At 42.6% G+C, this 24,770-nt stretch overlaps 1 long non-coding RNA gene across 1 annotated transcript in view; it reads right to left on the bottom strand.

Annotated features, from left to right (window-relative positions):
* LOC148220241 (uncharacterized) overlaps positions 1-24,770 on the bottom strand; it is a 27,346-nt gene continuing 2,576 nt past the window's right edge. Inside the window, exons 2-4 of the long non-coding RNA XR_015798852.1 lie at positions 18,145-18,264; positions 11,245-11,679; positions 1-10,534 (exon numbers count right to left, since the gene is read on the bottom strand). This is a non-coding gene — a long non-coding RNA (uncharacterized LOC148220241). The remainder of the gene's footprint in view (positions 10,535-11,244; positions 11,680-18,144; positions 18,265-24,770) is intronic.

The following is a 24,770-nucleotide window of genomic DNA, read 5'->3' on the forward strand; positions in this document are numbered from 1 at the left end:
TTCCGTATCTTGATTTGTTTTATTATTTGAAAAATAAGCCAGAATGGCAGAAGGAGTGTGGCATTATGGTCTTAAAAACAGCAACAGATGGTTGTGCGGGCTGCAAAGGGTGGCAAAAAGGGAAGGAGTATTCTGTTAAGTTGTCAGATCCTAAGGAGGATGTTTCTCTGTTGGTAGCACCTAGTGCACCCCCCCGGAAGAGAGTGAACCGAGTGAGTCGGACGAAGAGGTGAATGAGGAAGAAAAGGGGGGGGGATTTAGAGAAAGGAAAAGTCGTTGATAAGCCGCGTACTCCTCTATGTGAAAGGACCCGTAGCGGGCAGGAGAAGAAGGGAAAAAGGGGTGCACAATTGATGGCTCCGTTGCGGGAAGCGGTTGGACCCCACGGGGAACGAGTAATGGTGAAAGTTCCTTTTTCTCCTAATGATTTGTTAATTTGGAAGCAGTCTGCGGGGGCTTATCGGGAGGATCCTGAACGGGCGGCAAGGGTAGTGAAAATGGTGATTAAAACACAGAATCCAGACTGGAATGATTTACAGGTCTTACTGGATACAATAATGGACTCTACTGAGAAAGAGATGGTGTTTAAAGCTATGAGGGAAAAGGCACGAGAAATGATTAGGTCGCAAATAGTGGACGGTACATTAAATGATTTGGTGCCGCGGGAGGATCCAGAGTGGAATGTTAATTCAACAGGGGGTTACCATAGACTTAAGGCTTATCAAGAATTGTTGGTAGAAGGAATACGGAGCAGGATACCTAAGACGTTAAACTGGTCCAAGTTGTATTCAGTAAGGCAGGAGAAAAATGAGTCCCCGTCAGCTTTCTTAGAAAGGCTTAAGGAAACTGCTCGAAAATATACCAGTTTAGAAATTGAAGGGGAATCAGGGAAATTGCAGCTAGCTTTAATTTTTATGGGACAATCCCAAGAGGATATTCGGAAAAAGTTGCAGAAATTAGAAAGGGAAGATACACGGAATTTCGATAAACTTTTAGAAGTTGCGTGGAAGGTATATAATAATAGGGAAAAAGAGACTGCTAAGAAGCAACAAGCTAGTATGTTGGCAGTACTACAGCAGATAACGGGGAATGGTATGTGGGGAGGTGGCCGGGGGCGCGGACGGGGGCGAGGAATGGCTAGGGGAGGAATTTCGATGGGTGGAAGGGGATTCCCAAACCAATTACAAATGGGACAAGGAAAAATGAGATTGGGATTGGATCAGTGTGCCTTGTGCAAGAACAGAGGACACTGGAAAAACGAATGTCCACTTAATCAAGGTATGGGATTCGGGCTAAATAGCGGGGAGGGGTTGATAAATAATTCAAGTGCAGTTCAGGGAGGGCCACAAGGTGTCGCCCAAGCCTTTATGATGGGAAGCTACCAGACTCAAAGCTGACTAGATCGGGATCTGAAGGTAGTTTTAGAAGTAGACGGGGAACCATTGGAATTTAGAGTAGATACGGGGGCTACATATTCTGCAATTAACACCAAATTAGGACCTCTAAGTGATTCTACCATTCGGGTGGTAGGGGTTACAGGACAGGTGGAAGAAAGGGCATTTTTACGTCCGTTGGATATAAAGTTTGGGGGGAAAGAATTTGATCATCAATTTTTATACATGCCAAATAGCCCAGAATCATTAATGGGGAGGGATTTGTTATCAATGTTAGAGGCAAAAATAATCTTTGAAAAAGGAAGAGTAAAATTAGAAATTCCAAAAGATAATATAGCCAAATTATTTACAGTGAAAGAAGTAGAGGCAACAGAAATCCCCACAGAAATAGAACAGGCTGTGGTACCATGGGTATGGGAAACAGGGATTCCTGGAAAATCAAAAGCAGCACAACCGGTAGTTGTGGAATTGAAGGAAGGAGCACAACCCGTACGGATAAGGCAGTACCCTCTGAAACTAGAGGCTCGGAAAGGAGTAGCACCCTTAATAGATCAGTTTGTTAGTTTAGGGATATTACAGGAATGTGAATCAGAATTCAATACCCCCATATTTCCGGTAAAGAAGTCCAATGGTAAGTACAAGTTAGTTCAAGATCTGAGGGCAATTAATAATATAACAAAGGATATTCATCCAGTAGTAGCAAATCCATATACATTGCTAACAGCTGTCTCGGAGAAATTTAAATGGTTCACAGTAATTGACTTGAAAGATGCATTCTTCTGTATCCCTTTGGCATTTGAAAGTAGGAACATTTTTGCTTTCGAATGGGAAAACCCTGCTACAGGACGGAAAAGACAGCTCACCTGGACACGTTTACCACAAGGATTCAAGAATTCTCCAACCATCTTCGGAAACCAACTAGCCCGGGAACTGGAAGAATGGAGACTAACCCAGGTAAAGGAGTCACCTTCCTCATTTATTCTTCTACAGTACGTAGATGATATTTTTCTAGCCTCAACAGAAGAAGACATCTGTCGAAGACTCAGCATTGAACTCCTCAACATGCTCGGACAAGCTGGATACCGAGTGTCAAAAGAAAAGGCCCAGCTGGTAAGAACACAAGTCATTTATTTGGGATGCGAGATATCACAAGGAGTTCGGAAATTAGGGGTGAACCGGATCCAGGCAATATGTGCTATACCGACACCTCGAAATCCACAAGAGTTAAGGTCCTTTTTAGAAATGGCAGGGTGGTGCCGGTTGTGGATTCCAGAATTTGGACTAAAAGCAAAACCTCTGTATGAGGCAGTCAAGAATCCTGAATTTAAATGGAATAAAATACAAGAAAAGGCATTTCAGAACTTGAAGCAAGCTCTAAAAGAGGCACCTGCATTAGAGTTGCCAGATCTCACAAAACCCTTTCAATTATATGTAAATGAGAGGCAAAGACTGGGGATTGGGGTGTTGACACAAAAATTGGGAACATGGAAGCGCCCGGTGGGGTACTTCTCAAAACAACTGGATCCAGTAAGCGCTGGATGGCCTGGCTGCCTTAGAGCTGTTGCTGCAACAGTGCTTCTGATACAAGAAGCTAGAAAACTAACTATGGGGCAGAAAATGGAAGTGTTTGTCCCACATATGGTAATAGCAGTTTTGGAACAAAAAGGGGGGCATTGGCTCTCCTCTAGCCGTATGCTGCAATACCAGGCAATCCTTAGGGAACATGATGATGTTGAAATGAAGGTAAGTAACCATCTCAATCCAGCCGAATTTCTTAGAGCCACCCAAGAAGAAGGCAACCTGGTACACGACTGTGTGGAGACCATCGAACAGGTATACGCTACCCGCAAGGATCTAAAGGATGAGCCCTTAGACGAACCTGAATGGGAGCTGTATACCGATGGATCGAGTTTCGTGGAGAATGGAACCAGGTACGCCGGGTATGCAGTGGTAACTCTAAGACAGGTTATAGAAGCCAGAGCCTTGGCTCCCGGAACATCAGCACAAAAAGCTGAAATCCAAGCCCTCATCCGAGCCTTGGAATTGAGTCAAGGGAAAAGAGTAAATATTTGGACTGATTCTAAATATGCATTTGGGGTAATACATGTACATGGGGCATTATGGAAGGAGAGAGGACTATTAAATTCACAGGGTTCGTCAATTAAACACCGAGAACAAATTGTGCAACTACTGGAAGCAGTACATAAGCCCCAGGCGGTAGCAGTAATGCATGTAAAAGGACACCAGCAGGGAGAAGAAAGAGCATTCCAGGGAAATCGTCTGGCTGACAGAACAGCCAGACAGGCTGCTCGCGAGGTATGGACCCAAATGGCATTGCTACCAGCACGTACCAACCCTGCGGAAGCTTTTATGGACGAAGTACCAGTATATCTACCAGAAGACGAAAAATTAGCACGGCTAGTACAAGCTAAGAAGAATGTGGCCGGATGGTATGAAGCTGCCGTAGGACAAGTGATATTGCCAACAAAAATAATGAAAATTATATTAGAAATTGAACATAACAAATGCCATTGGGGAGCAGAAGCTTTAGTGCAATTTCTAAAACAAGAAATAATCTCCAATCAGATGTTAACAATGGCCAAAAGGATCAATGCAATGTGTCCAGTTTGTATTAAGAACAACCCAATGACACGTAGGCAAGTGCAAATGGGAAAATTGCAAATACACCCACAGCCAGGAGATTATTGGCAGATAGATTTTTCAGAATTACCAAAAGCACAGGGGGATAAGTATGTTTTAGTCTATGTATGTACCTTCTCAGGCTGGCCAGAGGCATTCCCATGTAGAACAAACCAAGCAAAAGAAGTGATTAAAACTTTACTTCGAGAGATCATCCCTAGGTTTGGAATCCCACTAGGGATGTCCTCAGATAGGGGACCTAATTTTGTGGCAGGAATAGTGCAAGAAGTGGCTAAGGTACTTGGGATAACATGGAATCTCCATACACCTTGGAGACCTCAGTCTAGTGGACAAGTAGAAAAGATGAATCAGACACTAAAAGGCCAAATTAAGAAAATCTGCCAAGAAGCAAAGATACAATAGCGTCAAGCATTACCTTTAGCTCTGTTAAGGGTCAGGATCAAACCTAGAGACAAAGTAGGAGTAAGTCCGTATGAAATTTTATACGGCAAACCCTATCATGCTGCAACTTACAAAGGGGACCCGAATGTGGTGGGAGATCAGGTACTGTTAAATTACATTTTGTCTCTCAATAAGACTCTTACAGCACTACGGGGGGCGTTGCAGTGGAATCGACCTTTGCCTCTGGAGAATCCCGTCCACGATATACAGCCTGGAGACCAAGTCTACATAAAAAACTGGAATGTGGAACCACTAAAAGAAACATGGGACGGTCCCTGACAAGTGATTATGACTACATACACAGCCGTAAAGGTCCAAGGGATCGACAATTGGATACACTACACCCGAATCATGAAAGTCCCGTCACGATGGGAAGTCCAACCTTTAACCGACACAAAACTGGTATTCAAGGCAAGGCCTTGATTGCGATGTTAATGTTGAGCATTGCTCGTATCGGAGATGCCTTTGTTAAAGTTACTGTTCCTAAACCAACAGTGATTGTACCACAAGGGGCAAATGTAAATCTAACCTGTTTGTTTTTTGATGACCAGGGAGCTGGATTTGATGAAGTAAAGACGAAATGGAAATTGATCACAACAAATAAGGTATTTTCAGAAGGGATTGTGACAATTTGGGATATGAAACAGCAGAAAGGTAATACTACCCTAATGATCTCACACTTGCGAAAAGCTCAGGTTGGTCAATTTTCATGCATGGTATGGATCAGGGAAAGCTTCGATTATGGGAACTTAGATGTAAAAATTTTGGTGGAGGGTTTTAAGACAAAAGGGTATTCTTATCCAATACAAGTAACACCCACAAGTATGAGAATTGTCATGTGGGATGGTCCTTCATTAAGAATCAATTGCACTCTCAAATTAGGGAATCTTTGCAGGATGAGAGAAACTAGAATGGTCCAACAAGCAAAAGAAATGGAAAATGTGAAACAGGAATTGGGGCAAGAGAATTTGGTAGTGGGATTAATTAGGGATTTTGGGAAAATGCAAAATGTAACAGCGATAACAGCGTGTTTGCCCTTGCCAAAGGCAGCAAGTGACCCTATACCGTGGGGAATCATCCCATTAGGAGAAATGCCCCCCAAAATAGTAAATGGAACGAGGAAATGCCACAGAGAGCTACGAAATCGCACTAGAATAGTAGAAGAGGTTTATACCTATGGAAGACGATGGTCAACCCCAGGGCAAAGATCGGAATGTTTAAAATTACCAAATTCTGTATTCACTGAAATAGGTCAATACAAAAATGTTGGGTGGTGCACATTTGAAGTAAATCAGAAAAGAAGAAAACCTGTAGTAGATTATTATCATGAGATAGTGTGTCAAGAAGGGAAAGAAGAATGGGAGCAATGGAAAGCAATTTGGGGTCCTAGCCTACTGGAACCCTATAGTTATATCGGATCAATACACTGGTGTATTGAGTGGTCAAGAAAACAGGAACATCCAGGGGCCCTCGAAGCTGAAACAGTGCACCACAACAGACTAGCCCAAATATCAGGTTGGAACTGTAGTAAAGTCATAACCTGTGATACCCCAGAATCCCAAATTGGATTAGTACCCGTCCGGGTGTTGTTGAAATGGGGATGTGAATGTCAGAGATACAACCATACAATAACGGGAGAATTAAAAGGAGCTCGGAAAGATTGTCAATCAACCACAGTACGAAGCCCCGGAAATTCAGTCTGGGTAATGGGACATGGCCAATGGACTACACATTTACCGATAGGTGGTCCGATTACTCAAATAACGTTAGGGATACCAACCTTATGTCCATTTTGGAAACAGTCCAAATTAACCAAGGAAGACCAAGAGAAAAGGACAAAAAGAGGATTAAGCCCTGAGACAGTCGAAGCAGTAAATCTAGAGAATGAATGGAACGAGCCAGGGGAAAGTGTAAAATTCGGTTGGATGCTTGAATCTTTATTTGCACCTGTATCTACATATAGAAACCGGGAACTGTTATATAAATTACTAGAGCAGACAGAAAGATTGGCAGCAGTAACAAAAAAGGGATTTAGAGATCTTAATCTACAATTACAAGCCACAACCAGGATGACAATCCAGAATAGAATGGCATTAGATCTGCTCTTATTAAAGGAACACGGAGTTTGTGGATATTTACAAGGAAGGGATGATCACTGTTGTGTACATATCCCAAATGTCACGAAGGAAGTAGAAAAGGATATAGGTCAATTGGAGCAAATTGAACTAAACATACATGAAGTACAAAAGGATGCAGAACGTAATTGGGTTGGAGCTTTATTCAGTTCTTTGGGAATCCAGGTCTCTGGTTGGTTATCCTCAATTATTCAAAATGGAATAATGATTGTAATAATCATTGTAGTAATTGTGATTATGTATAGATGTCTTTTAGGAATAATTGCTAAAGAAGGAACACACACACGGCAAATCATGAAGGCCCTGACTCGAAAAGAAGTGATTCAACCAACTTCTTGAAACAACCCTCCACCATCATATCTAGAAACTATCACTTGGAAGAATTGAGCATCCTTGCAGAAGACTCTAAAGAATGCTCAAAAGGGGGGAGTTGTTACCGTATGGACTAGAAATCCTGAATATTAGAATATAAAGTGTATAAACCATAATAGTAGTAGTAATGCTAAGGCTTGAAGACTGCAGTCCCCAGAGTAGGCCCTGGGAAACTAACTTAGGAATGTGCTGTGCTAAGAGCATGCAGAACCGTTAGTGATAAAGTTAAAGTATAAACATAAATAAAGTACTGGTGGTGGGCAGTGGCATAAGAGAGAGATTGAGGGGGAGAACACTATAGTCCTAAGGCAGTGGCGCCAGAGAGAGATTGAGGAGGAGAACACTATAGTCCTAAGATAAGCAACCATGTAAGATTTATGACGCCAAAATGCTATCTTCAAGGTGAATGTATCTACAAAAGAATGTGTACTTCTGCACATAAACCATTTGTAAAAGGGTATAAAAAACCCTCTAAAAAGGGAACCAGTGGGATCCTGACTTGGGACGCGAGTCCGCAGGTCCCCGGGCCCTGAATAAAGCACCGCATAAAATGACACTCTGTTAGTTTGTGTTTTACTTGGGGTTTTGGGCAGCAGCAACAGCGGGGAAAAACAATCTGGGCTGCTGATGAGTGGAAAGACATTGCCACTCGGGTAGAGAAGCTGCCTGTAAAAGTCCGTCATGTAGATGCCCATGTCCCCAAGAGTCGGGCTAATGAGGAACACCGACACAATGAGCAGGTAGACCAGACTGCACAGATAGAGGTGTCAAAGATAGATTTAGATTGGCAGCACAAGGGAGAGTTGTTCCTGGCTCGATGGGCCCATGATGCCTCAGGTCATCAGGGCAGAAACGTCACCTATAAGTGGGCACGAGACCGAGGGGTGGATCTAACCATGGACAGTATTTCTCAAGTTATCCATGACTGTGAGATGTGTGCTGCCATCAAACAGGCCAAGCAGGTGAAGCCCCTCTGATATGGAGGGCGATGGTCCAAATATAAGTATGGAGAGGCCTGGCAGATTGACTACATCACACTGCCTCAAACCCACCAAGGCAAGCGCTATGTACTGACCATAGTGGAAGCCACCACTGGATGGTTGAAGACCTACTCTGTGCCCCATGCCACTGCTTGGAACACCATCTTGGGCCTGGAAAAACAAGTTCTTTGGAGGCATGGTACCCCTGAGAGAATTGAGCCAGACAACGGGAGTCATTTCAAGAACAGCCTTATAAACACCTGGGCTAGAGAACACAGCATTGAGTGGGTGTACCATATCCCCTACCATGCACCAGCTGCAGGGAAAGTTGAACTGTGCAATGGCCTGCTTAAAACCACCTTGAAGGCACTGGATGGGTGGAGGTGTTTTAGGTGGTCTCAGGTGGGATTTGAGGGGGATTTGAGAGATTTTGGGGCTTCTGGGTGAGACTTTAGGGTGAAATCTTGGGATTTGGCAGTCCCAGGTGAATTTTGGTAGTCCCAGGTGAATTTTGGGGTGAATTTGTGGATCTTTGGGGTGTTCCAGGTGTGGATTTGGGGGATTCAAGGTGGAATTTTAGGGTGAATTTCTGGAATTTTGGGGTCCCAGGTGGGGCTTAGGGGAGGATTTTGGTTTTCCCAGGTGGATTTTTGAGGTGAATTTCTGGGGAACCAGGTAGATTTTGGGTTTCCCAGGAAAATTTTGGGGTGAATTCGTGGAATTTGCAGTGTCCCAGGTGGAATCTGAGGATCCATGTGGAATTTTGGAGTGGATTTGGTGGAAGTGATGGAATCCAAGCTGTATTTTAGGTTGAATTTTGTGGGATTCAGGTGGAATTTTGTGGGTCCCAGGTGAGGGTTTGGGGGATGCAAAGTGGAATTTTTGTTGGAATTTTGTGGGAAATTTTGGGGGTCCAAGATGAATTTTGTGGGTCCCATCTGAATTTCGGAATGAATTTGTGGCATTTTGGGAGTCCTGGGTGGATTTTGGGGTGAATTCGTGGGATTTTGGGGTATGAGTCTGGGTTTTGGGAGGGATTTGAGAGAGTTTGGGACTGCCAGGTGGGATTTGGGCATTTATGGATAGGTTTTGGGGGAGATTCGAGGGATTTTGGCAGGTCCTTGAGGGGGTTTGGAGGTGAAATTCAGAGAACAGCTTAATAATTCAATTTCAAAGCACTTAAAACCTCCCCACCCACCCCCTCCCCAAGCCCAGATTTCTCTTTTTGAGAGGCAAAACAGCCTCAAATCGCCCTCCACGGAGCCTCGTAGCACCTTAACTGATCGCCGCGAGCACCCCGCCACTAATTAGGTTAATTAAATTAATTGAATGAAGGCATGAATGGCTCAAAGCATGCAAGATCCACCCAGCCTCGACAGCTGCTACTGCTGGACTGAGGGTGAGGAAGGCTTGGGACGCCTTTTATCATCACAGTAGCCTCACCCCCTTTGCCTCCCTTCAGCCAATCACGATGCCGCCTGCCTCAGAATACTCCGCCCTTTTTCCCGCCCTGTTCTTTCCCGGTCAGTCAATCAGCCCACGGGTCTGCCCTCGGACACAGGCGCTGACCAATCAGAGAGCGGTATGGAAAGGGCGGGAAATGCTCAGCCAATGAGAGCACTGGGTGCCAATCAGAGTGTAGCGTCCGCCAGATGAGAAGGGAGTAAAATGGCGGCCGAGAGCAACTGGGGGAGCAGTTGGAGGGGTTTTGGGGGGTCCCAGGTGGGATTTATGGGGGATTTGAGAGATTTGTGGGCTTCTGGGTGGGACTTTAGGATGAACGCTGGGAATTCGGCAGTCCCAGGTCAATTGTGCTGGTCCCAGGTGAATTTTGGGGTGAATTTGTGGAACTTTGGAGTGTTCCAGGTGAGGATTTGGGGGATCCAAGGTGGAATTTTAGGGTGAATTTCTGGAATTTTCTGGGACCGAGGTGGGACTTTGGGGGGGATTTTGGGTTTCCCAGGTGGATTTTTGAGGTGAATTTTGGAGTCCCAGGTGGATTTTGGTGTTCCCAGGTGAATTTTGGGGTGAATTCGTGGAATTTGGAGGGACCCAGGTGAAATCTGGGGTTCCAAGTGGAATTTTGGGGTGAACTTGGAGGATTTCAGGGAATCCAAGCTGGATTTTATGGTGAATTTTGGGGGATCTAGGTGGAATTTTGGGGGTCCCAGGTGACAGTTTAGGGGATACAAAGTGGAATTTTTTGGGGAAATTTTGAGGGTCCAAGGTGAATTTTGTGGGTCCCAACTGAATTTTGGAATGAATTTGTGGCATTTTGGGGGTCCCGAGTGGATTTTGGGGTGAATTTGGGGCATTTTGGGGCATGAGCGTGAGTTTTGGGAGGGATTTGAGAGAGTTTTTGACTGCCGGGTGGAATTTGGGCATTTATGGATTGGTTTTGGGGGAGAGTGGAGGGATTTTGGGCCGGTTCCAGGTGGATTTGGGGGGAATTTGGGGAATTTTGGAGGGTCCTTTGTGGAGGGAGTAGAAAACATTCATAACGAAGAAAGTTCCTCTGTATCCCCAGAACAGGCTCCTTGGAAAACCATATCTGAAAGATAAGAAATGACTTGTTAAATGACGAATACATAAAGGAATCCAGCTTCCCTCACTTGGTAGACCCTCTTATCTATCTCCATTATTAGTGGTTCATTTTCTTTTAGTATCCATAGGCCAGCTTTGAATGTAAAATCCCTCAGGGATTGGTTAGAAAGTAGAATTCCCTTGGTAATTGGTGCAAAGTGTAAAACCCTCAAAAGATATAAAAACCCCTTTAAAACCCTAACTGTTGAATATGCTAGATAGGATGCCTTCATAGAATAAACTATGGATATGTGCCTTTCTACACATTCCGATCTCTCTACCCCACTCGTTTGAGAGCTCGCCGCGAGCCAAATTCTATTTGGCCAAGGCTTGTGAACCTGCTCCTTTGCTGAGGACTGCCGAAGCAGTCTTGGGGACCAGCGGGGAAACCCCAAAACCCCCAGCAACAGTCCTTGAGGGGTTTTGGAGGTAAAATTTGGAGAACAGCTTAATAATTCAATTTAAAAGCACTTGAAAACTCCCCCCCCCGACCCCATGCCCAGATTTCTCTTTTTAAAAGCCAAAACATCCTCGAATCACCCGCCATGGAGCCACGTAGCACCTTAATTGATCACCGTATTGATCACCCCCACCACTAATTATGTTAATGAAATGAATTTAATGAAGGAATGAATAGCTCAAAGCGCGCAAGATCCGCCCAGCCTCGATCACTGCTACCGCTGGACTGAGGATGAGGAAGCCTCGACACGCCTTTTATCATCTCAGTAGTGATTGTGAAGGAGCTCTTTGGCTGGTTGTCTGCCCTTCGCTGCACTGCGCTTGCAAGCCTGGTTCTCTGTGTCTTCGTTCTTCACCTTCTGCGGTCCGGACAGAGCTGAACTCCAGCAATGATTTTCAGCTCTGCCGCAATTCTGTGCAAGGCTTCTCCTCAGCTCTACGTGCAAGCAAGCCCTCTTGCTGTTGCTCAGAGTGAAAAGTCCCTAGCGAGCTCTCACTCAGTGCAATGCGCCGGTAGACACGATCTCGCTCGTCTTTCAAGGAAGGATTTCCTCACAGCAGCAGCAGCTCAAGATGGCCGACAAGAAGGGGCAATGAAGAACACGTCTCTGTCCAATTTGGAAAAAGTCCCCATTTAATGGAAAACACGAACTTCTGCAGATAAGAACAAGATGAGAAGTTCCAGATCAAGATGAAACTTGGCAAGAACCCTCTAGTGGAGTAAAATTTGAGTGGGCCCTAGAGTCTTTATTAGGCCCTATAGCAAACTACCGAAATAGAAATGTTGTATAAGCTTACAGGTCAAGTAGATAGACTAGCAAGAGTTACCCAGGAAGGTTTTAGAGAACTAAACATGCAATTACAAGCCACCACAAAAATGACTTTACAAAATCGATTTGCCTTAGATATGTTACTTGTGAAAGAGCATGGGGTGTGCGGATTTTTAAAAGGGTAAATTGATCATTGTTTCATTCACATCCCAAACGTAACTGCAGAGGTAGAATATGATATCAATCAATTGAAACAAATAGAGTATGAGCCACAAGAAGAACAAAAGGAATTGAATACGAGCTGGTTAGACAAAATCTTCAAAGGGTTAGGTTGGAATGTGAGTTCGTGGATTAAGTGTATCATTGAGAGTTTGATAATCTTACTAATTATGTTCTTAGTGATTTGGTTAGTTTACAGCATCCTGAAAAGAGAAATACAGAAAAGGACATCCTGGAACCGAAAGATAATGAAGGCACTAACACAGGACAGAAATCCACACCCATCATCTTCAGGTTCCCTGGTTTGTGACAGCATCCATGACAACAGTTATAACAACCATGGATTTGAAGACGAACATCAAGTATAAACTCAGAAGCCAAAAGGACTGTATCAAGTGAAAGCATTTACACTTATTATAGTGAAGTGAAAATACTTTCAAAGGGGGGAAATTATAGCATAGGGTTAAAATGTTTCTAAAATCATGGGAACTGCATACAATAGATTCAGGGGTAGGCCTGGGAAAAGAAACTAGGACCTGTGAATGAATATTGAGCTTTGTTTTTTTCCAGATCATGTGAAGTTACACCTGCATAATCATCATATGATAAATGATATGATTGTTAAATGTAACAATTGTTTGGTAATTGAATATAATTATTGCTTAATCGTAATAAGAATCATGAGAAATTATGTAATCGTAACAAGAATCATGAGAAAGAATATTTGGGGAGGCCTAATGAAAATTACAAGAATTCATGCTCAGATAAGATCAATGTATACAATAGAACAATAAGGGTTTAATAATTAATATATAGTTATATAACGAAAAGGGTATAAAAACATGTTCATCTCAGATCCATGTCAGAGTCAGATTTGGGTCTGCACCCCTGATTCCCAGAGCTCTTCAATAAAGCACCTGCATATAATCATTCTGTGATTATGTGTTTCAATGCTAACAGGGGCAATTTTGGATGGCACAATGTCAGAAAGACCTCAGGCTATTAGAGGAATGTCCAAAGGAGGGACACAGAGAGAGTGAAGGGTCTGAAGGGGAAGCCATACAAAGAGTGGCTGAGGGCATTTGGTTCAGCTGGAGAGAGGACACTGAGCTCACACCTCACTTGGGACCTCTCAGCTCCTCTCAAGGGTAGCAGAGGGACAGCTTTGGTCTCTGCTCTCTGTGACCAGGAACCAAGGGAATGCCAGGAGCTGTGTCAGGGGACGATTAGGCTGGGTATCATGTAAAGATTTTTTCTTCAGAGGGTGGTCAGGGACTGAATAGGTTGTCCAGGCAATGGGCACAGCCTCGAGGCTTCCAGAGATCCAGGAACATTTGGGCAATGCTCTCAGGGATGCAGAGGGAGGGACTGTTGGAGTGTCTGTGCAGGGCCAGGAGTTGGACTTTGATGATCCCTAGGGGTCCCTTCCGACTCAGGAAACTCTTACCATTTCCCCCTCTTTCCTCTCCTTGCACAATGCTCTCAGCTTACTGTTCCACCGTATGTTCCACTTCTGAAACCTCCACAACTTATTTACAGTTAAAGCAGAGTTCTACCGGTTACAATCCAAAGATATACAGATTGAAAAACAACCAAAAAGAAACACCGGTTTGGAATGTCTTGGTCTTATTTTGATCTTGAACTATGAAGTCGATTGTGCCTTGCAAGTTCTAAAAGTAAAACAACAACAACAAACACCCACCACACCATTTTAACATATGGATTTGCTTTCATATAAGAAATCCATATCCCTTCTCAAAATGGATCTATTTCAGTAAGATATCATCTTGAATAGATCACTTACTATCTAAAGAACCTGGAACACTCAAATCCATAACGATAAGCCTGTAACTTTGTCGTTTTCTGTTCCAAAGGCAAATGAATTTGTTAAAATGCTGTTTGTAACAAGGACAGAGTTAAAAGTCTGGGACTCAGAAATGTTCTGGTTTTCCTCTCCTATCTTGACCAAAAGCACTTCAGGGGCTGAAACAAGACTTGATGTAATCTGAATTTTGAAGGCAATGAAAAGTTTCTCAAAAGTGAAAAATAATATACCAATAAGGTTTTAAACCAAAGGATACTTTTGATTTAGCTGTTTGAAGATTTCCTTCACACTAAAATGATGGCTGATGAATATACTATAAGAAATCAATTCCCACAAAATGCTTCCGGGTAAGCCATTACGTCATCCATTACAATTTGCTTGAGTGTCTCGTTCCTGTCAAATTTAAGGTCCCTGTTTAAGAGACTCAAGTATGTATAGAAATAAAATTAAATATGACTATAGTGCCTTTAAATCTAAATCTAACTTCCTGATCAATCTCATAAAACCTTTAGGCTAAATGTTGCCATTGATCTGTTTATACTGAATACAATCACGTCCTGGCTTGTTAGAGATAAGTTCATTACAAAGAAAGAAATGCACAGAAGTTAAAATATTTCCAAACAAGCATTTTACATCTTTCCTTTTGGATGGGGAACCATTCAAACACTGCTTACATAAGAGGTCAAATTACTGTCTTCCATGTTAGTTCTGCACTATGCGCAGCATAAACTTTCTGGTTTATTTTCCTTTGACTTCGACATAAAGCTGAGTCTTGATTCAAGAAAAATCAATATTCACACTTGTTTTCATTTACATTGACATTTGCTTTGGCTCCTAAACAAAGAGAATTATGGGGAATTTATGTATGTGTTCAGATGTTCAGATAGGGAACATTCCCTTTCCGCAACCTGGCATTGTATTTTCACTTGGTCTGTTACCTCTGGCTTTTTTTTAACTGCTCAAATTATTAGGAAGAGTATCAAACCTCCAGCTCTAACCACAGTCCCACTGTGAGGTGTGTGAAGGTATGTGCATCTGCCCCTCAGGTCCATATTGCTCTTCTAATGGGCCTCTGATTGAGCAGGTAGAAAAGACCTCCTGAGTGTGTGAACAGAGCTGCTTCCTCTATGGCTTCAGAGCTGCTGCGAAGATCTTCAGGAAGGAGAGCGGTATTGTACCAATTTTTAGATGGTTTTTAAAGTTGCAAGTGCTTGGCTATCTTAAACATCTTCGTTCTCTAGAACTTTGAATGATATCAAATCTGTGAGTGAAGAGATGATGGTGCAGACCAACTTCTGATTCCGGTGATCCAAGAATCTGCACTACTACTTTGACCTTCTGAATAAGGCATGGATGTGATGGTATGCACATGTGATAGGTTGACTTAGGAAGAAGAAACTCAAAAGAGGTTCTTCCTAAGGGAATTTCCCCTGTGGGGGTTGGGACACCTGCAACAGCCAATTGGAGAAAGTTAGTTCGCTCCCGGAACACACATTTTGAGGGAAGTAATCCAGAACTGACTCTCTTTGTCTTTCTGGCAGCTAAGCAGGTAACATCAACCCGAGTTCCCCCCCCCCATGCGGGGGGGGGAGGCTCAGGAGGCCACTTAGGCCTCATTTGCAAACGAAGGGACCTGATGGCCGGGGAAAGAAAAAATTGTGTGATAAGACCTTCACAACTTCCTCCTCCACGGGCCTGCGGCTCTGGCGTTGGGGGGGGGGGAGGCCGACTCCTGCTGCTGTCAGACAGGCCGGGTCTGCCCGGGTGGCCATGAGCAGTGTGGGGCTGCAGCCCAGCCCCAGAAAGGCTGATTAACACCTCAGCTGCCCTCCCCAGCACGGCCTGAGCCTAGCCCCACTTTTGTAGTTGTGTTAAACTTTAACTCTTTAGTGTTCAAATAAGATTTGCAAAGCCTCCAGCCTTTCCTTCGAATATGAAAGGGAATAAGAAGATTTCTGAAGTAAGTGATGTAAGAGCTATGTTTTTAAGATGGAAGGAGAATGAGAAGATGCTGAAATGGCTGAAAATCTTTTTGTAAAATTGTAGGGATGATCTAATGTACTGAATATTCCTATAAACCATGGAAAGAGACATGGGGGGATGGAAATGTTCCATTTAATAGATGATTTGACTAAAGAGCACCTGTGTTGAGAATTTCTGCCCTGAGAAAAGAAGGGGATTTTGGTTTTCTTAAGATGAAGCCTAAGCAAAGAGAAAGGAGACAGAGAGAATCTTTGTTGTCGAACATTTCATTCTTAAAAGTAATACCCCATGAAACAGACAGGGCCCACATCTAAAACTTTGGGACAGCTGTAGAGTTGGGAGGAGTGTCACGGTTGCAGGTTCCCGGGCGGATGCAAATTGTGAAAAATAAAACCACAAGAGAACTGTCGTTTTCCTTCTTGTGGGAAAAATCCCTACAACTTCAACAAGAAGAGGCTTCTCTCTCCAGAAGTGAACTGAAAAAGACTATATTTGGGACTGACCAAAGTATTTGTTATATGTTTGTTTTGTTATAAAGATTGGGAGAGGGAGGGAAGGAGTGATCTGAAAATCTTATTCTAAATTTTTTCTTTTCCTTTCTCTTTGTTTGTGTAGTTAATAAATTTTCTTTTATACTCTCTCAAGTTTTAGGCCTGCCTTGCTCTTTTGCTCCTGGTTCTGTCTCACAACAGGAAAAATAAGTTTATTTAAATTAGCAACTCAAAACGAAAACATTAATTTGGTGCGTTGGCCGGGAAAGTCAAAATTAAACCAAGACAGCACAGTAATACTGATGTGCTATGGTTTTTGAATGATAGCAGTCTTCCTTTGTCCCATTCCTAAACCGTGGGTTTTAATTGCCTTAATCTTGTTCAGTAGGGACATTATTCTATATTCTTACATGAAGTGAAAAGCACTCTTTTTCCATACCTTCACACAACAGCATTAAAACAAGGCCTAAGTAGTACAACCAATGTTCAATGATGCTCTACCTTTTGAGTTTACAATACAAATTTCATACTTTATTCTAATTTGATCTCAAGAAGAAAGGGTGTTCTCCAAATACTCCTTCAGCTCTTCCTCACAGCTCACCATTTTCATTTTTTCTAAAATTGTATCCGGATGACTTTCATCATCTAAGGCCACATAAAAAAGCTAGTAAAAATGGTTTCGTATATACTAAAATCTCCCTAACTATTTAGGATTTAAGTAAGTTAATTATGTACATATATTCTACACCCAGAAGAGAAAGCTACCTCAGCAAAACTCATCGCCTATGAAAATCTTCCTAGATAATGAACATCTCTGACACTGCCACCCCAAGTTGGTTGTTGTAACAATGAGAACTTCACATCCAATCAGACTCTATACCTGCACAAGATCTTGTCATAGCAACTTGCAGCCACTTTCTACAGAAAGCAGCAGTGATCTCTATCACTGTTGCCATACCAAGACTGACAGGACTGTCCATTCAGCGTGAATCAAGCAGTTAGCAAAAATGCACCTGACAGAATGAAACTGAAGAGTAGAAATTCCCATCTAAAAGTCAAAGATTACATTTTTAATTTTATAGCAGGTATTTTGAATTTCAGAGGGCTCTTTGCATTAAGAAGTCCTGTCTTTATACCACACCCTTGTTTTTATGTTTATACCTGCATTATAGCCATTTAGCCGTCTCCTTATAATCACTCCAAAGAAAAACATTCAAGTGAACAAGTTCTTTCTAAACTGCTTCAAGGTTAAATGAATGAGTAAGAGGATATGTAACATGATAAAAGGCTGCCTGGAATTATATGACTGGTATTCAATATGGCGTCTTCTATCTGGAGAGCAAAAAAAATCAATCTCCAAGTAAACTGCTAAGAATGCGGATTATCAAAACTTCCGTTTATTCTGGCACCATAAAGCACCAAATCACATTCTATAATTTATCCCTTTAGAAACAACTGCCCAACTTTTTTTTATGTATAGAAAAGATTGGAAGACATTTGGGTGATCATTTCCAGCTACTCCTAAAGTCTGATCTTAAGCAGACTGGGCCATACGTCATTCATGGCTATCATATGTATTTCAGATAGAAATGATCATAAAAATACAATCTATTTATATTACAAATAATAAACACAATAATTATGAACACTTCCACATGAAACTCTTCCACACCAAAATGTTTCTTTGTAGTGTTTTGTCACACTATGGACCTCTTTCTAAGGTGACATCAATAGCGTACCATGCAGAAGGCATTGCAGGTGGGAGCACAGGAAGAACAGACTAATCCCAAGGAGTGATGAAAATATATGTCATAAAATAAAATAAACGTACATCCATGTGCTCCACTTCTTCTTCAAATCTACATTTTAGTTTCTCAGTCATCTGAAGCATGTTGGAATGCACAACTTCAGCATCTTCTGCTGTGCAAATGTTCATATTCAACAGGGTCATCTGAAGGAAAAGAAGAACAGATTATTGACATGCACAGAAGAAATACTGTGTGGCTTTCAGAGAGCCTGGCTAAACATAGTGTTTCTTTTTTTGTGATGGACAGAGAAAGATTCAGAATCCTACATCCCATATTATATTAGTAAACAATACAATCTGGTTGGATACAAAGGGAGAAATTGAGGTAGAATTTCTTTCCCAAGATAAGACAGATTTAGCACAAGGGCTGAGGCTCCTTGCATCTTCCACATTCATGTAGGACAGCACTCCCTTCATTACTGGCATTTGTTACGGCTTTTCCACATTTCAAGTACAAATACCAACTACTACTGTGAAACCAAACGGATGGCTTACTTTTTGAACAGAGTAAGGCAGAGGTTAAAAAGGAATTCCACTTGTTATCTCAATGTTTGGTGGATCCTCAGATGCATTTTACTCTAATGACACATTGGACCACGGCTATCACAGCCAAAAGCTGTGGCACTCAACTTGCACATCTGCCCTTTCTCCTGACATTTGCCCTCGACCAGCTCATACTGGATGCTCATTTTCTCCACGCACTCCACATTAGGGATGTCTGAATGATATGGAACCGACCAGAGTCAAAATTCCCATCTTTCATAGTGCAGTGTGACATGGAAACATGACAGAGGCCATGTGCTGAATCTCAGCACATGGAACAGATCCCAGCAGTGCCTACAGACCTTTGCCTACAGACACCAGACACTACCAACCATTCAAATCAAGACATTTTCATACACAGCTCTTTATCATTATGCTTCAAAGTAGCAAGGTACTTACAATCGCTACCAACTTCTTTGCTACCATACAGGCGACAAACATCCCAGCAGGATGTGCTCTGGAGCAAGAGAAGGCAGACACAGAGAGGGAAGACATACTACAAGGACACAGAGAAAGGAAGTATCTCCAATACTTCCCCTCTTCTTCCCCAAGAGTTAAAAAGGAGTATTTTTGTATGATTGAGAAGGGATCCATGTCAAAATTAACTTTTGATTTCCCCCAGATTCATTCTAACCAATGATGAAAGTGTAAACTATGTAAAGGGTATAAGAGACAGTGCATTGTTGTAATAAATATGTATTAGCCTTTTTTAGTGTAGTGTGCCTTTTGTATGTTGTGCCCATCCCTACAGTGACACCACTGGACCCCCAGAGATGGACCAGACCTTTCTACAGGATCACTACTTCGACAAGACAAGATCCATCACTCCAGTCGAACTGCTGCCACCTCTGTGTCTAACAGAGTGTCAGGTTGTATTCTGACTTTGTAGGTTTAAGCCAGTGTTTTTGCACTATTGCCTTTATTGTAATTTTTTCCTATTAAATTGTAGTTCAGACTTGGAATCTCTTGCAACATATTTGTGTGGAGTTGATTCCTCCCACCGGTTTGCCTTCAAACCAGTACATCTTCTCATCTCCTTAGCCCACTTAGGGCTAGGTCCCTATTTGCAGAAGCAGTCACAGTTATATGCAGCATTCACATGTAATTATTTTACTTACTTATACCTTAATTCTTTTTATACCTTAATTCTTTTGCTAACTTATACCTATGCTAAGGAGCTTGTGCCAAGTGAGATCTGTGTTTCAATATACCCACTCAATCCTGTGCTCTCTGGCCCAGGTGTCTATGAGGCTGTTTCAGAAATGGGTCCTGTTGTCTCACTCAGTTCTTTCTGGGGTGCCATGTCACCACAGGACTTGCTTTTCAAGGCCCAGTATAGCGTTCTCAGCAGTGGCATGAGGAACAGTGTACATCTCCAGACATCCAGTGGTTGTCTCTACCACTGTAAGGATGTAGCACATGCCTTGGTTGATTTGTGGCAGTGTGATGTAATCAATCTGCCAGGCCTCCCTATATTTTTATTTCGGCTATTGCCCTCCATACCACAGGGGCTTTACACACTTTGCCTGCTTGATTGCAGTATGTGTTTCACAATTATGGATAACCTGGGAGATAGTGTCCATGGTTAAGTGATAGTGTCCATGGTTAAGTGATAGTGTCCATGGTTAAGTGTACCCCTTGATTACGAGCCCATGGGTATGTCACATCTCTTCCCTGATGACCTGAGGCATCATGGGCCCATCATGTCAGAAATAACTCCTTTGTGTTGCCAGTCCAGTTCCACCTGAAACACTTTAATCTTGGCAGCTTGACCTACCTGTCTGTTGTTGAAATGCTCCTCATTCACCTCAGTCTTAGATGCATGTGCATCTACATGACATTTTTAAAGAAAACAAGATGGTGTAGAAGATGGCAGCCTCCGTAGCAAATTGTGTGGATCAGAAGACAAAGACAATATGGTGGAGAAACCCCACTCAGCTCAACTTTCCCCCGGAACAAAAAACTAGGAAGGTAGAAGCTTCCTAAGTAGTTCTGGTAGCAGATGGGGGAGGGGGGGTGCTGGCTTTGTCTGGGGCACCTCTGGACCTGCAGTATCAGTTTCCCTGCTTCTTTTTGGCCCAGTTGGATCCAATCGGTGGCAATGCTGCAGTTCCAAGTTGCTGCTGCATTGCAGAGGAAAGAAATAGTCCCACCAAGCAGCAAAGAATGGTGGCCCTGGCCTCTGCTGATCCTAGCACTGGAACTGCAGACAGGTATTGTGAAATTTGCTCTGAAACAGTTTAGGACTGCGAAATGCAGTTTCTCGGAGGCCTGCACCAGGCAACCCCCTTGGCAGCTCGGAGAGAAAAAAGAGAGCTTCTGCTTCGCACTGCCTACCTGGGAGAAGCTGCCCCAGGCAACTCTCTACAGAGCCCGGAGAGAAACAAAAGAGAGCTCCGTGTTCCTATTCCTTCTCTTTTAAAGGGATACCCCCCACCCCACTCCAGACTTCCCCATCTCTGAGAACCTGGGATAAAACACTCCAATTCCGTTTCCCAGGTTGCTACCTCTTCCAGTGACAGTAACACAGACTGCACTGATTGACGTAGAGGAAAGATGGAATACATTTTTTGGGTCACCCAGGACAAGGATATTGATACCTCATAAATTAGCTTTGCTTTGAAGGTCATGTACTTTCATATATTGGAGGGTTTAGTACGTTGTCTGTTCAACCATAATAATTGCAAATGCCATTTTGCTGTCACTGGCTTCTGTGTTAAGCCAGTAGAAGTTATGCTACTACAAATTAAAAGGTATTTTTCATTGTATCACTTGATTTTTAATGATCAAATATTACTCTGGGTGGGTATTAGATTCATATTTGTGTCCTACAGAGCACAACATGCATGGCTAGTGCTTAGAAAGTAACAAAGGTAGCTGTGGCATGCATACTATTAAATATATCGCAGTATGTAACTGCTATAGGAGAGCTCACAGACCCTGATGGCTGCAGATATTTGTAGTGTAAAGTGGTTGATTTCTGTAGTGTAACAGATAACACTTTTCATTAAAGCCAGTTAAACAATTTCAGTTTTTATTTTTAAAACTTGAGTTTATCTTTTTAGCTTCTGTAGGAGTACTCAAAGAGATTTCAAGTTTCAGTGTCAATTGTAAATTTCAAAGTTTGTCTTTTCTTACAGCAAGATGAGTAATAGGGGTTATCAAAAAGCTATTGAAATGCAAGAATATGTTGGAGGAAGCTAGAAGTTCGCCCAGAGCTTGAGAATTTGTTTCCTCTCCTTGCTGTGTGGCAAACAGTGTTGGGTTTTGGGGTTTTTTTCTCTGAGGTGTTTGAATTGCTCGCCACTTCCCCCCTCCCTTCCCCGCCACTGCTTAGAAAGCAGCTCTTGATATTCGAAAGCTGAGGCAGTTCTCTGTAATGCATTTTTCTCAGGCGGACAACAGTTTTTATTCGTTTTCCCACTAAACAATCTTTTAGCACAGTTGGGATCTTTCTCAGCAAAGATCTTAATACATTAAGATTCATCTATGCAGAGGCTGGGATATTTGCATCTGCACGTTTGTATATTGCCTGCAAACAGTCGAGTTTTGTAGCAGCAGCAGAGATATTTTTAGCTGACTGTGTAGGGGTTGATGCACGTTCCCCTTTTTCCATAATATTTATTCCTCCTGCCCAATATGCAATTCTCCTAATTATTACATCAGGAGGGTCTGGTTCACGATGTAACAGGACACTCACAGCCCAGAATTCAAAACTTTCTATACTATCCAAAAATATTCCATTTTCCCCAGTGAAACAAATTCTCAGCAAATACTCACTTTCTGTATCTCCTGCTTTTAGTCCAGATTTTTCTTGGAAGTTTGCCAATGGCAGGGAGTTCCAGGGAAAAGTTTTGACCGTATTCCTCCTCTGACCACCTTGGGGTCCTTCAGAGAGTTCATTTTTAATTATGGATTTCAATTTGAATCCTGGAATTTCTCCCTCCTTAAGAGTTGGGGGTTCTATGCTTGTGTCAGAATCTAATTCAATATTTGAATCACCAATTTAATCAGTTTCTCTGAATATTACCATCCTCATCCTCAGGTGATGTTACCAACTTTGGAATTTCTTTAACATCCAAAGATTTTGAGTTTTTAAATGATGTTAATTCCAATTTTTCTTCCAAGGTTTTTGGTTTTTTCCTTGGATTCTTTTAGCTCTTGTTTTGTCATTTTCTCTTATTATTTGTTCCCACCATCGGCAAGCAGACTTTAAGCATAATGCAAGTACATGAAAAATTATATTTTCTCCATTTTTATCTGTCAGCAATTCCCACTGTTCATTTATTTTCTATTGAATTTTTTCCCACTCAAATAAGTTATGTACTGGCCAAGGGTTATGATCACTGTACCACCGTAAGTACTCTGCTAAGCCTTTAGTCTGTTTCCTGATCATTTGTCATGACTCTGCTCTCTGCGCCATTTGTTATGAATGCGAGGGGAGAATTTAGACAAGTGCCTGCCTTTGCCCAGGTTTCTGGTAGTAGACAGCAGCTTTATTGAGGTGGCCAGCACCCCAATACCACTCTCGCTCGCAAATTCTTTATAATAACCTATCAGGTCTATTACAACATGAATTTTTTATTGAATAGACACAAGGAAAACAGATGTAAGACTTTAACAGGCTTACTTACTACACAGGATAAAACAAAAGAAACACCACTAGTAGGTTCATAAGACAGTGCACCATAATAAAGCTACCTATGTTACAGCTAGTGAAGAAATAGTATAAATTAGGAGTCAATGTCAATTACCAATGAATGATGGTGGCATGCAAAGATCTCCTTTCTCTCAACTTCTAGAAGAGTAACTCAAGGTGGATGTCCCCACTTTCGAGGAGAACTCTCCACATACTTAGGGAGTATGTAAGAGATTTCTGATTTTATGAAAATTATAGTGGTCTTTTATAGTTTGTAAAAGTGCTGTGTCTGTCAGCCACAAAATTTTGCTAATCCTTTCCCATGTATTCAAGGCAGGATGTTTTTCACTGACTAAAGATGTTTACAGCCAAGATAATTCACCACAAGACAAGCCATTTTGGCCTGGCTTAGGCATGGAGGAAGTAGATAAGTCTCAGGGGTGAAAGTTCCTGTCACACCTCTCCAACAGGTCCATGTTTTTGTTGTGCTGAGGCCTCCAGAGCTGGATGCAGCTCTCCAGGTGAGTGTCAGGACTTAAAGAATGCAATGAAAAGTCTCAAAACAATGCCAAAGAAGGAAGTTCTCATAAGATAAGCCACCATAGCAGGCACAGATGGCAAACAGGAAGGTGTTAATTCCAGGCCTAAACAAAAGTGAAGGTTTGGAATTAGCACACCAGACAAAATTCCACTGTGGGAACTTGTGATAAGTGCAGATGGCAACAACAAGAAGATGCCAGGCCCAGTGAGACAGATGCTGTAACCTATCCAGACATAACTTCCCACCATGGCAAACTGTGAGAAAGGAAGAAAGTCCTTATTCACATGCCAGCCCAAGTTGTGGGAACAGCATCTATACTCTGTAGATATATGAAACTTGGACTCTCTAAAAGTGGTACCTCCAGAAGAACACTCTGGGACCCCCACCACTAAGCAGACCAGAAGAAGGGCCGGCAGGACACTGCAGGGACCCACATGTTGGTTACTATCTTTCTACTTTGTCTCTCTCCCTCCCCCCTCTACCTCACATTTACTGTTAAATAAAATCCATACTGTTGACTTTGGCATACGGTCTTGTTTGCCCCTTAATTTGGGCAGAGGCATCATTTAATAATCGGATCCTAACAGTGCAGTCTCGTGAGAGTGGAGTAGAAGGGCAGAATCAAATCCCTTGACCTGTTGCCCACGCTGCTTTTGATACAGCCCAGAACGCAGTTGGTTTTCTGGGCTGCAAGTGCACATTGCCAGCTCATGCCCAGGTTTTCATCCACCAGTATCCCCAAGTCCTCTGCAGGGCTACTTTCAATCCCTTCATCCCTCAGCCTGTATTGATATTACGGATTGCCTCAACCCAGGTGCAGCATCTTGCACTGAGGTTCACATAGGCCCACTTCTCAAGCCTGTCCCGGTATAGCAGGATGTGCTGCCTAAGTGGGGGTAAAACAGCTGAAACTTTACCCTGTTTGCA

This window comes from Sturnus vulgaris, chromosome W (genome assembly GCF_052056855.1).
Source record: "Sturnus vulgaris isolate bStuVul1 chromosome W, bStuVul1.hap1, whole genome shotgun sequence".
Taxonomy (NCBI): domain Eukaryota; kingdom Metazoa; phylum Chordata; class Aves; order Passeriformes; family Sturnidae; genus Sturnus; species Sturnus vulgaris.